Source organism: Equus przewalskii, chromosome 1, assembly GCF_037783145.1.
Source record: "Equus przewalskii isolate Varuska chromosome 1, EquPr2, whole genome shotgun sequence".
NCBI classification, from domain to species: domain Eukaryota; kingdom Metazoa; phylum Chordata; class Mammalia; order Perissodactyla; family Equidae; genus Equus; species Equus przewalskii.
Window position 1 is genome coordinate 161,108,071 of NC_091831.1, and position 17,910 is coordinate 161,125,980.

General features: G+C 47.0%; 1 long non-coding RNA gene across 2 annotated transcripts; it reads left to right on the forward strand.

Moving 5' to 3' along the window:
- The first annotated feature begins 1,793 nt into the window (after positions 1-1,793).
- LOC139084324 (uncharacterized) lies at positions 1,794-9,217 on the forward strand. Of its 2 annotated transcripts, XR_011541678.1 has the most exons (4): positions 1,794-2,025; positions 2,252-3,926; positions 5,735-5,961; positions 8,131-9,217. It is a non-coding gene; the product is annotated as an uncharacterized lncRNA (long non-coding RNA). The 2 variants fall into 2 exon arrangements; XR_011541677.1 differs by having other exon boundaries at positions 1,794-3,926.
- The last annotated feature ends 8,693 nt before the right edge of the window (positions 9,218-17,910 follow it).

Genomic DNA, 17,910 nt, shown 5'->3' on the forward strand with positions numbered 1-17,910 from the left:
AGCTTGGCATATAGAACCTTCTTACCAAAGGTTTGTTGCCTAAATGAATGAATTGTCAATGAACAAATCCTCTTCTGAAGGGTCGCTCTCTGGGGTCTAGCACTTCCCGCTGCTGGGGACCCCCTTCCTTGACCCTAAGTTCCTGGAAATGGCAGTGGCAAACCGCATAAGAAAATGGTTCCTTCTAGAAAAAGAGCAGAAGATTTGCTTCTAGGGCCACTTGGGAGCAACAGCCCTCTTGGCCTCATGCACACCAGAAAGGTTTGTCTTTCTTTTGGAAATTAAAGGAAAAACTCTTGGCCGAGTTTTCTGGCCCTGGAACTCAGGTCACTTCCTCAGGATCCATCTCCTGCATCACTTCCAGTCCCATCCAATCTGGGTCCTGCCAAAGGGACGCGGGTTGGGTGGGGAATAGACTTTTTAGGGCCTTACAGCACAACAGAGGGGACGCCGATGTCTCCAGTCACAGGAAGAGAATAGTAGGGGCCACTGCTGAGCCTTTATTCTGGGTCAGGCACAGGGCTAAGTGCTTCTCAGGAATTCTCTCTTTTAAAGATTGTAGCAGCTCCGTGAGGCAGGGCGGTTCCTGGCCTCATTTGCCTGTGGAGAGCCTGAGATTGAGCAGGGTTCAGGAACATGCCTGAGTGTGGCTGCATCCCCTCGGCCCACCTCAGATGTCGGCCACGGCGCAGGGGGACAGTTCCCGGGAGCCTCAGACACACACCACAAATCGTCAGCTTTCTGCCCTGTGGCTTGTCTGACTCCAGGAAGGCCCGCTCAGGCTGTGCACAGGGAGTCTGCAGTGTAGGGTTGATGCAGTGGGGGGCAGGAGCCGGTGGGGTCCAATTTCGGCCCCGCAGAGGGAGAAATCCCACAGGCATTCTGTACTTTCTCAGTGGGTCCAGGTGGAATCAATCGCCGTTGCCCACAGCAAGGACCGCCACATCGCTGATCTGTGTCTCTGTCCCCACGCCTTCCCTTCTGTGCCCCAAGATCGTATCACAGAGGATTTACCTGTCTTAGGCTCTGCTTTTGGAGCAACTCAAGCGGAGAGAGTCACACGGTGAAATAAGCGGCAAAGCAGGTCCTTGAACTGAGGTGTATCTGATAAAGATCTTTTTGATTTGTTTTTAGGAAGTGAGAAGTCTCAGAAGACACCCAGGTCCACTAAGCAGAGGTGAGAAGGAAGCCTGATTCCAGGTGTGCGGGTGTCGGTCTCGAGAGGGACTAGGAGTTTCAGAGAACCCCAGTGAGCTCTCTGCTGTACTGTGAGCTTGAACTGTGCAAAAGCCAAGATTCATAAAGAGAAAGACACATACGCGCACAGAGAAGGGCCTCCCGACGAGCTGGTGGACCAGCAGAGAGCTGTTTGTTTTGTTATCAAAGGTTCTGTGATAACACACAAGTGTTTGGGGAGAGGAGGATTGTTTTCAGCTGTATCAGCTCACATTTCAGCGGGGAGGAGTGGGCCCAGGGTCCTGCCAGAGGGGGAGAGAGACTAGGGGGAGAAACAGCATGGGCAGGGTGCTGGCGGTGGAGCCCTAAAAGGGCAGGCGTTTCCCGTCTCAACCACACTCCCTCCACTTGCAGGTTTTCCTGGTGCAGCCAGGAATCTGGAGTTGGCATCCTCTATGGTGACGATGTCACCAACGTTGGAAAGCTGGGCTTCCCAGGCCAGTGGAGTGGCTAAGGGGCTGCATCTCTAGGAGGGGAATCTCTCCTGACCCCCCAAGAGGAGCTTATTTCCCAGGAGTGTGCCTGTGAGTTAATTTCCAAGGCCAATGTCTTTTCTCCACAGATTCTTTTTATTGCCATGGAGACAGTCTGCTGCTCCGTCCAATGGAGAGTCTGAGCAGCGGGCACCATGACAACCTGTGGGGGTGGGAAGGACAGTTCCAAAGCACCTCACAGACCAGAGCAAGTACAGAGACATGTGATTGTCACAAGGGCGGCTGATGAAAGGGGGCACCTTGACTCTTTGCTGCCTTCCTCTCTGGGAGCAGTGAGCTGGGATGGGTGTGATGGGTGAGCCTGGGCCTGGTGATGTTGAGGTCTTGGGCTGCTGAAGGCAGTCAGTCGGCTTTGTTCTTTTCCTGACTCCACATTTTGCTGGTCTGTGCCTGGTGCCTGGAGACAGGACAAAGCCAGAGCAGGGCAAATCTGTTTAAGCCTGAGTGGGGAGCAGGGCGGGGAGGAGGAAGCAGCACACCCCTAGGAGATGACCCATGACTAAATAAGGGCTTTTCTGCAGAAACCACCCACCCCTCCCAGGATGATGGGAACAAAGGACTTGCTACCAAGCTGAAGTAAAGCAAGTCGTGATTGCCCTGCTGGGACAGCCGGCTTATCCAATGGGTGAGGTTTATTTGTGGTATGAGGCCAAAGGCCTGCCACACCCTCTCTCCTTGTCCCCAGTATTTCCTGACTCCTGCTGAGCCTGCCAGACATAGATGAATCCAGTGACTTCTGTGTTCAGCCCATAGCTGGTTACTTTGCAGAGCTGGGTCAAGGGCCTCACCCTTCTCCTTCTTTCCTTTGGGGCTCTCTCTCCTCTCCATCTGTCACCTGGCCTGGGCTTCCTGACTCCCAGTCCAGTGCTCTTCCTCCCACTGTTCCGTGGTTGGATTATTCAGAGAAGAGCTGTGTCTCTACCTCATCCCTCCTCCCAGAGGGCCGGGGAGGAGCAGAGTGGTACTGAGATCTGCTTGTTCCTGGAGTGGCTTAGGAAAGTCACAGATATGGCCTCAGGCCTGATCATCCTGCTGGGGGCTATGTTTGTGAAGGATACCTCTTAGGGGGCAGCAGGCGACCTGTAAGAGCATCCTGCAGGGCTAAACTGACGGCCAAACTTTGATAACAGATGCAATTTACATGACTCCAGTTCTGGAGGGTCAACCTCTCTGAGACTCAGTTTTCTTATGTGTGAAATGGGGATAAACTTGCAAGACTATTAGGAGGATTAAATGAGTTAACACCGGGGCCTGGTTTACGACAGACATGAGCTGTTATTATGATGTCTTATTGCCAAGTCCTCATACAGAGCTTTGGAACACACATTACTGTTTAGTTATACTTGGTAGAGGCCCCCACCCCTGCCCAGCTGGGCGTTTGCTTGTTCTCATCAACTCCAGAGCAAGGAGCAGCCTCTGCCCTGCTCTTCCACTGATTCTGGGGAGTGGCAATCCCACCCCAGAGCTGTTCATCCTCCTCTCCCAGGGATCCCCAGCTGGTGGAGTTTTCCTTCAACCCATCTGGATAAGAGAGCATCTTCCTCAGACAATCCTTATAGTTGATGGGGTTCCCAGCTTATATTTCTCTCTTGTGGCATCCTCCATCTTCTGTCCACCAAGCACAGAACACATGCCTCCAACTGCCCACCCTAGGCCCTTTATGTTCTCCTATAACCAAAGGGTCAGTTCCGTGTTCAGAGCTCTGGTGTGAGCCCTGCTGGCCTTGCCTCCTTGCCCATCTCCTCGCCTAACACAAGTATGTGCCTCCGTTCCCTCCAGCCCTCGACCATCCCAATTAGCCTGCATCTGCTAACAGCGGTTCTTCTGAACCAGCCCACAAGGAATGCCTTACACAAATCACCCATTTTGTCTTCAGAGACACCTCCATCCTGGGTCATCACAGTTTGGTGTGTCCCACCACTGTGTTCGTGTGATCTCTTTCTCCCCTCCCCACGTCAAGACGTGCTCGTAGGAAGTTTTGCCAACTCATTCATTCTGATGGGTAGGTGACTTTTAGGACTTAGTCACTCTGAGGGATAGAAGACTTCCAGGTAGTCATCCTTAACGCTGTGAATTAGCTGCATGCTCATATACTCAGCAACCATATCCTGGCAGTGTGCTACAGTGGATGCTGCTGTGGTTATCATCATCACCATCATCACTGGCAACCATTTACAAGCAACTACTCTGTGCCGGGTAAATATTTGGCCCTAGTAGAGCATAGTGGCCAACATCTTTACTGGACCCCTACCTCATTTGTTAGGCCAAAAATTCCAGAAGGCCCAAGGGTTGACATGTAATATATTATAATAGTGTCAAGACTTACAGACAAGGATACACTTTATAGCCCCATGTATAGTAGCAAAAGATAGCTAACCACCTAAATGCCTGTCTTCAGGGATGATAAATAAGTTATAGTGTATCCATTTATGGAATATTCTGTATCTGTTAAAAAGAATATGCACATGGGGCTGGCCCCGTGGCCGAGTGGTTAAGTTCGCGCGCTCCGCTGCAGGCGGCCCAGTGTTTCGTTGGTTCGAATCCTGGGCGCAGACATGGCACTGCTCATCAGACCACGCTGAGGCAGCGTCCCACATGCCACAACTAGAAGAACCCACAACGAAGAATATACAACTATGTACCGGGGGGCTTGGGGAGAAAAAGGAAAAAATAAAATCTTTAAAAAAAAAAAAAAAAAAAGAATATGCACATGTCTGTAAGCACTGATAATGGAACAAGCTCCAAGATACAAGTTAAATGGGAAGAAAGCAGAGTATAGAACAGTATGTCGCCTATGCTACTGAGTGTGCAGTCAAAGCAAATCTTTAGGGGGGCAGATGCACAGACTATTTTTGGAAAGAAAAAGGAAGCTGACAACAGTGGTTGGTTCTGGGAATGGGACTGTTGACCTGGAGGGTCACTTACTTTTTATCCTTTAATGGAGTTGGGATTCTTCTTATTCCTTGCCATATGCGGGTATTATTTTTGAATTTAAAAAGTTTAAGAAATGAGTAAATGCTGTAGAATCAGACAGACTTGGATTTAAGTCCAGTTTCTATCGGTTTCTACCCACATGGCCTTGAGTAGGCTGCTTACCCCCTTCCAGTCTCCTCCTCTGTAGGATGCGGAGCAACAGCACCGACCTCTTGGGTTGTGGTGAGGATTGAGGGGTTTGTGCCTGTGAAGTTCTCAGCACGGTGCCTGGTCCAAAGCAAGCCAACAATTGTTAGATGCTTTTCATAATCATCTCTAATCACTCGGGGTTCAGTGCTATTCAGCTAAGCTGTGTTCTGTGTGTCAGTCACCCAGCAAAGTTTGGTGATACAAAAGCAGTGGGAGAGTCAGACAGTGGACTACCAACCATAACAACTCCAGAATGAAGTGGTGTAGGACCTCAGAGGAAAGCACCTTTAACTTCTTCAGGGAATGGAGGGCAGGGGTCCGGGAGGTGTTCACTAAAGAAATGACCTTTGAGATCATGTTGCAAGGATGAGCAGGAGCAGCTCCAAGAGGCCCAGGTATGAGGGCTTGAGGCTTGGGGCCCTCTGTCCCCGTCACAGGAGAGCAGGGTATAAGCAGGGAGGGGCAGGACTCTCAGGTGGAAATAGTGATGAGGACAGAGACAAAGGGTGTCAGTTCCTCTCAACAGCAGTGACCTGCCCCTCCTTTTCCCTGTGGCTACCACCTTGAGACCCTGACCTGTTCCAGTTGCTACAGTGGAGTCTGGAGCAAAAGTACTGGGGACCTTTATGCAAATGTGCTTTGGGGACTTCTCTTCTGGCCACAGCCCTCCCGCCACGATGGCTGGAGAAGTAGCAGTGACATGCTCCTCAGGGCAAGAGTGTTTCTATTCCACATGCTGCTCATATGCAGTCACTTACCTCGAGACATTTTTCTCCCCCAAAATGTTCCTACAGAGCATGCATATGGATGTTCTGTTTTCTCTATCAATTGTATATCTGTCTATAAAATATAGATACGTTTCTCCCTTTCTGTTTAAGCAGAGATGGATCAATGGAGGAAACTGTAATTGAACAAGACACTTCTGGAAGGAGGAAGAGCCAGAACAACTGATGGGCTCTGGCGGTCACTCTACAACCAGAGGAGAGAGACCCAACAGTGTATTGTCAGATGACAGGTTAGCCATGCCTGGGAAGACAGCTGAGTGTGCAGACTCCCTCCCTGTCTCCTGGGCGACGAAGCCTCCAGATGACCTGCCAACGATAATGAGGTGAAATGAAGAGCATTGCAGAATAATGGGCATGATAAAAATAGAGACATTGCTGGTGATGGGCCAGCCATGGCTGAGGAGCAGGAGGAGAAAGAGCCAAGCCCAGAAGAGGTGGGCGGGGCCCTCCTGTGTGGTCTTCCAGCTAGACTCCAGGCTGGGTTGCTGTGACTCAACCAGGTCAAGGCTGGTTTGGGCTCCATAGGGTGGCAGGAATGTCAGAGAGGGCTTAAATGGTTGACCTATGTGAAAGTGAAAATCCAGAGCAGAGTTATCCTGGTCACTGTGCCTCTGATGTCCGCAGGGGAGGGACAAGGTGTGGCTGACACACACGCTGATGACGGTTGTGGAATTACTGCTATTAGCCTGAACTCCTACCTTGCCAATGAGTATCAGAAAATGGTCTAAGAGCGGGGCTGGCTCCGTGACCGAGTAGTTAAGTTCCTGCGCTCTGCTTTGGCGGCCCAGGGTTTCCCCGGTTCGAATCCTGGGCGCGGACATGGCACGGCTCATCAAGCCATGCTGAGGTGGCATCCCACATACCACAACTAGAAGGACCCATATCTAAAAAAACACACAACTGTGTACCAGGGGGCTTTGGGGAGAAAAAGAAAAAAAATAAAATCTTTAAAAAAAAAAAGAAAATGGTCTAAGAGCTAATGCACCAAGTTCTTTTCAAAATATTGCACCTCTTGTCTGTAGCGTGTAGTGGAAGGAGCCTGTTCATCAGGCCTTTGTTCTTTCTTTCTTTGTTCAGCGGGTGCTTGGAGACTCTGCTGGGAAGGGCAGCCACTCCTGGGGAAGAAGGGATCTGGTGCTGCAGAGACAGCTGCATGTGAAGCCTTTTGGCACTAAGTCCCTCTGTGGTCTTTATTATTTTCTAAAAAATTGAATTAAAATTTATTTTCGAATAAGTAATACACGCATATAGTACAAAATGCAAAAGGAACAAAGCAGTTTACAGTAACGATGGATATCCCTTCCTCTCGCTCCCCACCCCAGCCACCCAGCTGCCTTCCTAGAGGCACCACTGTCAGCAGTTTCTCGTGCAGCTTTCCAGAGATGTTCTAGCCATACGGAAGTGCACGCGTCCCCCTCCTCAGCACACACACTTTATTTTTATGGAAGTGCTAACATAGTGCGTCAGTCAGAGTCCTCACAGAAAACAGATGGCCCACATCAAGTGAGTCATTTGAGTGGAGTTTGTTGAATGGACTGTTTGCCTATGTGCAGGCAGGATGTAAATAAGGCAAAGGGGACAGTGCAATAAGCAGGGCCAGCAACAGTTGAGTAAGATGGCACAGTGACTCAGTGTGAGTGACACGGCAAGCTGGGGCATCCCAGGGAAGATGCCAAGGGCAGAAATTCCTGACTCTCTTCCCTCCCCCTGTTCTGTTGCTGCAGCACCCCAAGGGCTGAACTCAACCTGAGCCAGAGAACAAGACAATCTGCTGATGGGGTTTACAGAGGTCACTCTCGGGCAGAGAGTGGGGCTGGGGAGAGGGAGGGTGGGTAAGGAGGGTAAGCGATGCTATGGTACCAGCACGTGTACTCAGCAATGCTATGGTACCAGCACATGTACTCAGCAGCCTGTTCTTCACTTCACTGTTTTCCACTTAATAGTCCATCTGTACACATAGCCTCATTCTTTCTGCTGGCCTAGAGCATTCTATAGTATTCCTGTGGTGGAATACTCATATACCTATATAGTATATGTAATATATACCATGTGTAATATATAACACATATGTACGTTTATATATATATATAAAACTAATCTCTCACTGATGGACCTTTAAGATTGTTTCCAGTCTTCTTCTGTTACAGACAGTGCTGCCAGGTATATCCTTTTGCTTAGTCATTTCACACGGCAAGGATATGTACAGAATAAATTCCTAAGGAAGAACTTGCTGGATCAAAGAGTGTATGCTTTTAAAATTTTGATAGATACTGCCACATCGCCCTGCATACAGTCTGTACGAATTTACACACACATCAGCGATGTATGAGATTCCTATGCAGTGTTTAAACATCTGGGTTACAAAGATGCGAATAAGCTTATTAGAGCATCTTTCTAGCAGTGTCTGTCACTTTCACAAAATATAAACTTCTCTCTTTTTTTGAAATTATGAAAATACACATTTTCCCCTTGTTTCCTGTCATTTCTTTCAGATTTATTCAGCAGCAATGAGAGGATAAAATTCCACCACTCCTGAATGGAATTCTGCTCATTCTTTGGGAACACTCTTGTGTCACTTTAAGTCACAAATAATAGCTTCATGTTGGAAGTTAAGTTTCCAGTTTATCTTTCTGGCCATGAACAAACCAACTACATATATATATAAAAGAAACATCTTGGAGGCAGTTAGGGAAAATATATATGTATCAGGCACCAAGAATCACCATTAACCCTACTAGGTGTGACAGTGTCCCTGTGGCATGCATGAAAACGTCCCTGTTCTCTGGAAAGGCAGCCTGAGGCATCCAGAAATGTGAAATGCCAGATGTCTGCAATCTAGGCGATAATACCTCAGGAAAAAAAGATGAAGCAAGTACATGAACTTTAACAATCATTAAATCTAGGTGATAGGCACCTTCTATATGCGCAAAAACCCTCACAATAAAAAAACTTAATGAAATGCCCAACCAAGATAATAATCAGCTCTTCACCCTCCATTCACAGGTAAGGCTTCTTTTCCTTCCCTCTTTCCCTTTCTCTTCCTCTCCCCCTCCCCCCCTCCCCTGGCTTCTGTTGCTCTGGCTGCTGCCCCCTACCCTGCCCCAGCTCCGGTCCGGTGGTCCACAGAACACCAACAGTCGGGGCCTCTTCACTCTCCTCGTGGTCCTCTTGGGAAGAACTTGAGATGCTGCAGCCTGGCTTCCCCTCTGCTGAGCGGCAAACACCTGTTCCGTGGAAAATCCTCAACCCTCCAGCAAGCCCTGGGAAGGCAGGTCCCCTGTCCTGTGGCCACAGGCGGCTTCACTTTCTCAGGCCTGAGTTAGGGAGAGTCGAGGATCTCCCTGCAGCTGCAGAGAACACACACCCAGCTCTCCAGTGTGCCCTGGGAGCCCCTCTCAGGATTCACGGGTTCTGTTGGAAAGTGGCGTCCTGTCCTCTCCCTGGAGATGGAGTGAGAAAGGATCGGCGTTCTCCAAAGAAATCGCATAAATCCTCCCAGTACGGCTCTTGGATAATACACTTCCCCCCTCCATGATATTGAATGTATCTTAGTATTATTAAACATTTACTTTCCATTACACACATTTAGAGTTTTGTCCATAATTATGCAGTAGGATTTACCACATTAAACTCCGTTTGTTTACTGTTGTGCTAGAAGATTGTTATTATCTGTTGGGGCAGTGGTTTAAAACAACACACTTCTTTGGAGAGCATATTTATTTATTTTGGGGTAACATTGGTTTATAACATATAAATCTCATGTGTACATCATTATATTTCGATTTCTGTGTAGATTACATCATGTTCACCACTCAAAGTTTAATTACTATCCATGACCATACACATGTGCCCAGTCACCCCTTTCGATCTCCCCCTCCCTCTTCTCCTCTGGTAGCCAACAATCTAATCTGTATCTGTGTGTTTGTTTGTTGTTGTTACTGTTGTTTTTATCTTCTATTTATGAGTGAGATCATATGTTATTTGACTTTCTCTGTCTGCCTTATTTCACTTAGCATAATACCCTCAAATTCCAACCATGTTGTCACAAATGGCAAGATTTCATCTTTTTTGTGGCTGAGTAGTATTCCATTGTGTATATATACCACATCTTCTTTATCTATTCGTCCTTTGATGGGCACTTAGGTTGTTTCCAAGTCTTGGTTATTGTGAATAATGCTGCAATGAACATAGGGGTGCATGTATCTTTACGTGTGTTCTTTGGATAAATACCCAGCAGTGGAATAGCTGGATCATATGGTAGTTCTATTCTCAATTTTTTGAGGAATCTGCATACTGTTTTCCACAGTGGCTGCACCAGTTTGCATTCCCACCAGCAGTGTATGAGAGTTCCCTTTTCTCCACAACTTCTCCAATACTTGTTATTTCTTTCTTGTTAATTGTAGCCTTTCTCACGGGCGTGAGGTGATATTTCATTGTAGTTTTGATTTGCATTTCCCTGACAGTTAATGATATTGAATATCTTTTCATGTACCTGTTGGCCATCTGTATACCTTCTTTGGAAAAATGTCTGTTCAGATCTTTTGCTCATTTTTTAATTCAGTTGTTTGTTTTTTTCTTGTTGAGATGTACGAGTTCTTTGTATATTTTGGATGTTAACCTCTTATCAGATAGATGGTTGCAAATATCTCCTCCCAATTGTTAGGTTGTCTTTTCGTTTTGTCGATGGTTTCCTTCGCTGTGTAGAAGCTTTTTAGTTTGATGTAGTCCCACTTGTTTATTTTTTCTTTTGTTTTCCTTGCCTGTTCAGACAGAGTATTTGAAAATATGCTGCTAAGACTAATGTCGAAAGGCGTACTGCCTATGTTTTCTTCTAGGAATTTTATGGTTTCAGGTCTTACATTCAAGTCTTTAATCCATTTTGAGTTAATTTTTGTTCATGGTGTAAGATAATGGTCTACTTTCATTCTTTTGCATGTGGCTGTCCAGTTTCCCCAGCACCATTCACTGAAGAGACTCTCCTTTTTCCATTGTATGGTCTTGGTGCCCCTGTCGAAAATTAGCTGTCCATAGATGTGTGGGTTTATTTCTGGGCTCTTGATTCTGTTTCACTGATTTTTGTGTCTTTTTTCTGCCACTACCATGCTGTTTTGATTACTATAGCTTTGTAGTGTATTCTGAAATCAGGGAGTGTGATACCTCCAGCTTTCTTCTTTTAATCTCAGGATTCCTTTGGCTATTCAGAGTCTTTTTTGTTCTACATAAATTTTAGGATTCTTTGTTCTATTTCTGTGAAAAATGTCATTGGAACTTTGATAAAGATTGTATTGAATCTGTAGATTGCTTAGGAAGTATGGACATTTTAACTATTAAAACAACACATTTATTATCAGATAGTTTCTGAGGCCAGGAATCCAGGGCTGGCTTAGCTGGATGGTTCTGCCTCAGGATCTCCCATGAAATTGCAGTCAAGGTGTTGCACAGGGCTGCAGCCATCTGAAGGCTTGACTGGGGCTTGGGGATTCACTCCCAATAGGGCTTTCTTACGTAGCTGAGCCTCAGTTTCTCTCAGGTCGTTGTCAGGAGACCTCAGTTTCTTACCAAGTAGTATTTTCCATAGGGCTGTTCAAGACATGGCAACTGGCTTTCCCCTGAGCAAGTGATTTGAGGGAGCAAGGAAGAAGCCATCATGTCTTTTATGACATAGCCTTGGAAGTGACATGCCATGCTCCTGCCATAAGCTGTTGGTCACATGGATCAACCATGGTACACGTGGGAGGAGACAAGCACATGAATACCAAGAGGCAGGGACCACTGGGGCCATCTTGGAGGCTGGCCACCACACCTACTGATGTCATCCTGCATGTCCTCTTAGCTGTCAATGTAAGCTGTGTCTCATGGACACCTTCCCCAAAAGGCTGTACTCTGTGGGGGAGAATCCATCCAAGGTTTTTTTTGTTTTGTTTTGTTTTTGAGGAAGATTAGCCCTGAGCTAACATATGCTGCCAATCCTCCTCTCTTTGCTGAGGAAGATTGGCCCTGAGCTAACATCCGTGTCCACCTTCCTCTACTTTATATGTGGGACGCCTACCACAGCATGGCGTGCCAAGCGGGGCCATGTCCGCACCCAGGATCCGAACTGGCGAACCCCAGGCCGCCAAAGCAGAATGTGAGCACTTAACAGCTGCGGGACCGGGCCGGCCCCCTCCAAGGTTTTGAATGTGGCACTTGGTCACTGGGTAGCAGTATGGAGTGAAGTTGTGTCTCCCAGAGGTCATAGTGATAACAGCACCATCACTCTCTGTGGTGAGTCTGAGCGAGAAGATAACTCTTCCAGACAGACTCTGCTCTGTGCTCCTAATTCCCTCCCATGGTGCCCAGTGCTCTTTTGTGCCTTTAACATCCAATCTCTTACAAAAGAAGGCCCTAGGTGGCCCTGCATGCCCCGGCATGACTGAATCCTACCAGGGATTAAGCTCAAGTTAGGAGGAATACTCCCAACTGCTCCCTCCCACCCCCAAAGCACATGCATAAGGAGCCCTATCTGCAGTGTTCAGTGTGAGAAATGGGGAGGGGGGTGGGGAGATGGGGAGGTCGGATGGTGGAGGTGGAGCTGTGCTCCGGTTGGGGCACAGGGCGCCCTTCTTTCTGTCACAGGAGAAGTGAATCCTAACACAAAGAGGCTGCCCTGGAGGAGAAGACACCAAAAGCAAAGGCACAGAGGCTACTCTCGATCCCCTACAGAGGACCTTCAAGGAAACTGTGAATTCAGTGGTCCTGCCACACTGTGAACCTGACGTCCCAGGAGAAGGAGCGGATGAGAGAAAGGAAAATTTCTTGAGTCTGGGGAGAAACTGTCTACTTGGCGCTTATACAACCTTAAAACAAATAAATTATCTTTGGGTTTGCACGTCAGTTGCTTGTAATTTTGGTTTTACCAATTTGTTTCCTTGGGGGGAGAAAATGAGTTTCTGGACCATCAAAGTTGAGAACTAGGCCCTGGGCTGAGATGGCCCTCGAGGCATTGCCCCCTGGGAAGGGCAGTGCAGGGTTATCAGGTTTTATCTTAGTGATCAATACTAGCTGCTATTTGCCAAAGGCTTACCATGTCCAGGCACTGTCATCTCATTCAGTCTTCCCCCAAAATCAGAGGGGTGGCTTCACTGTCTTTATTCTATGGGTGAAGAAACAGGCGTGGCGAGGATAAAGAACTTGCTGAGTTATTCCTAAAACTCAGGAGGAGGTTCATACCCACATAAGACAAAATTCACATCCAAACTGTCTGCTTAATTGTCTCCCATGCTACTGGAGATGGATTTTTGCCAATGCCTGTCATTTTATTTATGGGCCATTATCAATTGTCCTTCCTCAGCAACACCTTTCGAGTTGCTACACTCTCTTGTCAGAAAAGAAAGCACAGTCTGAACTGACTGACCCACTTCACAGTCATCCATAGTTACCGCCCTGTCCTCCACGAACAATGGGCTTCTTATCTTTGACCTGTTGCTGCAGGTACTGGCATGGTTTCCACAGGGGTCATTCCCCTGGAAGTCACGGGTGAAGCCAAAAGAATCAATGAGCTTTCTGTTTGCAACCTTTCTGAGGGATTTTGTTTAAGGCTTGTCTCTTCAAACAGCATTTAGCTGGATTTTTTAAAAAGCTAATCTGATTCACCTGATTTTTAAATAGGTGACTTAACTTGCTTGCATTTTTTTGTAGTTCCTCATATTTGGACTTATTTCTTCTTTACTAAGCTTCTCTTCCCTACTTCTTTTTTTTTTCTCTTCTCATTTCTTGACTTCTGCTGAATTAATGAAGTTTTCTTGGTTCTTTTATTGGTTAGAAGTAATACATTCAGTTTCTACATCTGTGTTTGTGGTTAGGTGAAGCTTTTTTTTTGCTTGAGGAAGATTGTCGCTGAGCTAACATCTGTGCCGATCGTCATCTATTTTTATGTGGGATCCCAGCACAATATGGCTCGCTGAGCGGTGTGTAGGTCCACGCTGGGGATCCGAACCCATGAACCCTGGGCTGCTGAAGTGGAGCGTGTGAACTTAATCACTATCCCACCAGGCTGGCCTGGAGGTGAAACTTTTTTAAGATGCATACCTAACTACATTTTTCTATAAAAGTCAAAAGTTAATTAAAATGGTAATTCTCCTCCACTGAAGACACAGTGTCTTAATTTCCCTCTGCAATCTTTCCTCCTAACTTCCACATTATAGTTTAGTATTTTAATTCCTCCATGCTTTTAACCTCTCAATGGTTAAAATTTACTATCAATCACGGATTAGATTTGCCAACATGTTTTATTGCTCTCTTGGCCCACTGCTGCTTCTTGCCTCTTTTTCCTCCTTTTGGTTCATTTTCGTTTTTGCTGAACTAACGCTTTTGAAATTCTTTCAAGTCGTTCTTTCTCTTTGATGTTCTGTAATTGCACTCTGATCTCTCCAGCTAGGGCGAGGATTTATTTTTAATTATGTTGCTCGATATTTGGTGTATTTCTTCAATTCTGGAAGACTCAGCCATTAATTCTCAACAGGGCAATGCCATAGAAGTGTCCAGGAGGTGGGGACGACATTACCTAGGATGATCAAGAGAAGGTCTCTTGAGGAGGTGATGAGGGAGCTGTGACTTAAATGATGAGAAAGAGCCAGGCCTGGCGAGAAGAGTGCGCCAGGCAGAAGAAAGAGCACTGTGCACAGGCGTGGGATTCGGGAATTGAAGGAAGGCCCATGAGACTAGGGGTATGGTCAGTGAGAGGCGGTGTGCCAGGAGACTAGGTTAGATCAGAGAGGGAGGCAGGAGCCAGCTGTGTAAGGGTTTGGGTTGGGAGATGAAGGAGTTCAGTGTGAGCTTTTCTGGCAGGGACGCCTAGCTGTTTACCGGAATCCACTGATTCTTTCTTTCCTAGGCTCCAAGCTATATCCTCTGCCTTGCAGTTAGATGTGGCCACGTGACTGAGTCCTAAACAATGGGATGAGAGCAGCTGGGATGAATGCTACATCCAATCCCGGCCCGTAAATACTCCCAAAAATTCTCCCCCAGCCTCTTTTTTCCTTCTGCTTGACTGGGATGGAAACAACCACATCAATCTTGAAAGCCACGTGTTGAAGATGGCAGAATTGCCATCAATCTGGGTACCCAAGTGACTTTATGGAGCAAAACTCCTACCCCCATCCTCAACCCAACTGTCCTGAGCTGGAACTGCCCTGGAGTCTTACATGGAACCGTGGAATGTTTATTATTGCAACATACCCTAACTAATGCAGCCAAGAGGACCTTGTCAAAGAAAGCTAAAGTCCCATGGGGCACAGGGGAGAGGATAGAATGTCCAGGGTAAAATTAAATTATACAGATTAATAATGTCAGAGATGGAATGGCTTGCTGAGGGACTATTACTCTTTAAAGATGAAGCAATCATGGCCTAGAGAAATTAGCTGCTCTTCCCAAAGACACTCAAGGGGGAAGACCAGATTCTAAACCAGAACTCCCAATTTCTAGTCCAGGGTTCTTTCCTTGGGACTTGGGAAGGGAGATGGGGGGACTTGGAGGAGAAGGGTGAAGGAATCTCCACTTAGGTTTATCGGCCACTTGAGGGCTATGCTCTTTACTGTGGCTTTAGGACACCTCAGCAAGAACTTTGATTAGCTGCCCCTTTCATTCTTTGGACAAGTTCGTTCTCCCCTCCTGTGGCTGAGGATGCTTAAATCCTGGCAAAAATGCTTTGGGCTGTGTATCAGTTTAGAGCCTCAGCAGGACGTGGGTAGGAACTCAAACTGGGTAATTGTAAATAGTGATTTTATTAAACTTGTCAAAGGTATGGTGGGGTTCAGGAAAGTGACTAGGATGGTGCAGTGCTCTGGGGCCTGCAACAGTGGGGACCATTGTCATGGCTAAGTCTGAAGGGGCCTACAGTCACACGCTTCATAATGTCGTTTTGGTCAATGACGGACAGCATATCTGACGGTGGTCCCATAAGATTAGTACCATAGAGCCTAGGTGCGAGGGAGGCTATACCATCTAGGTATGTGTGAGTACAATCTGTGATATTCACACAACGATGAAATTGCCTAACAATGCGTTTCTTAGAATGCATCCCCACTGTTAAGTGACGCATGACTGTACTATTTTCCTATTGGTGCTGTAAAAAGTTACCACAAATCTAGTGGTTTAAAACAACATAGATTTTTTATGTTATAGTTCTAAGGGGTCAGATATCTGAAATTGGTCTCACTGGGCCCAGATCAAGGTGTCCACAGTACTGCGTTCCTTTCTGGAGGCTCTAGGAAGAATCGTTTCCTTGCCTGTTGTAGCTTCCAGAGGCTGCCTGCATTCTTTGGCCCATGGCCCCCTTCCATACTCAAAGCCAGCAATGGCTGGTCCAGTCTTTCTAATGATGCATTTCTCCACTTCTGACTCTTCTGCTTCCCTCTTCCACACTTAAAGGACCCCTGTGATTACGTTGGACAAACCTGGATAATCCAGAATAAGCTCCTTATTTTGAAGTCAGATGATTAGCAATCTTAATTCCATCTGCAACCTTAATTCTCCCCTTGCTATATAACTTAACATACTCACCAGTTCTGAGAATTGGGATGTGGGTATCCTTGGGAGCCATTACTCTGCCTACGATAAAGTGGCAAGGACATAGAACAGTTACAGGAACCCAGAGGAGGGTAGCTGTGTGAGGTCACCTGACAGGATTGTGACTTGTGGTAGAGAACAGGATTCCCCAGATCAGGAGTGGTAGATATCACCTGGCCATTTTTCTACCAGGCCACAGTGGAGCAGGAAGCAAAGGAAGGACTTACTGTACTGGTTGGGTGATCAGTCCTGATTGGCATGAGGAAGTAGGGGTACTTTTACACAAGGGGGCAGTAAAGAGAATTTCCAGAACTCAGGGTCTTTATTTCGGTGTCTCTTAGTACTTCTACATCCTGTAATAACCATGGGAATTACAGCAGCCACAAGCCACCAAAGGCAGGGAAAATAGGGGGCCTGAGGGTCAGGGTTACTCTACCAGGCAGTCAACATGGACCAGCCTAAATGCGGTCAGGAGATAAGGGAAATTTAGAAAGGGTGGTGAAGGAGAAAGATGATTATCAGTCGTAACTTGGGACCAACTGCAACAGCAAGGACTCTTGTTTCTAACCCTCGTACCTGATTCTTCCAGGTGATTGCAACTGGCCACCACTTTAAGGGACCGTGCGACTGACTGGATCCATATCTCCCTCTAGGGGAAGTAGGGAGGGCATCTTGCATTCACAAAAAATTGAATGCCAACAATGTAGTATGGGAGTCAATATAACAGGAGAGAACGAGTGAAGTGAGTAGTGCGAGGGGTGGGTTGTACTTGATTCAAATCTATGTTCACGCTCAGATTTCCTCAGCAGTGACAGCCTTCTGGACTCTGCTGACCCTGTCAAGGGCTGACCACTACTTTTTCTGGGAACAGTAGGTCCTTCACCTTGACCACCACCTTGCAGCTGAACATCCATGAACTCCATGAGCTCAGAGTTTCTGGCTCCTCCCACCACATCCAGGCTTGGAAGATGTGCCACACTGATTCTCACTGCAGAAAGGGCCACCTGACAACACCTGGAGGTGTTGGGGCGTGAACTTCCTGTGGATCGAAATTTCACTAATGGAAAACAGGCAATGGACGGACATTGGCAGATAAATGCCCCTTCCTCCTCCCTCTCATGGCCTACTCCAAAGCATCTTTTCTCTTTGCAGTCTGTTTGGAGAAGAACCATATGCCAACCAGACATGCTTGCGGAGTTACCCGCTGTGATCTTTGAGGCTTATCTTGAAGTGTCAGCCAGAATGACAACGTGCCATTTTGAATTTCCTCACGTCTTCCTTTGCCTCACTTCCCTTTCCTCAGCCTTGCTGTTCTCTGTTCGTACTTCCCAAGTGTAATGGTTAGTTCTATGTGTCACCTTGGCTGGGCCACGGTCCCCAGATACGTGGTCAAATGTTATTCTGGATGTTTCTGTGAGGGTGCTTTCTGTGTGAGATTAACATTTAAATCCGTGGACTTTAAGTAAAGAGACCATCCATAATGTGGGTGGGCCTCATCCAACCAGTTGAAGGCTTATATAGAACAAAAGGCTGACCCCATGCAAACAAGAGAGAATTCTGCAGCCGACAGCCTTGGGACTTGAACTGCAGCATCAACTCTCCCCTGGGCCCCTGGACTGCTGGCCCACCCTGCAGATTTTGGACTTGTCAGATCCATAATTGCATGTGCCAATTCCTTAAAATAAATCGCTTTCTATATAAATACACACTGGTTCTGTTTTTCTGGA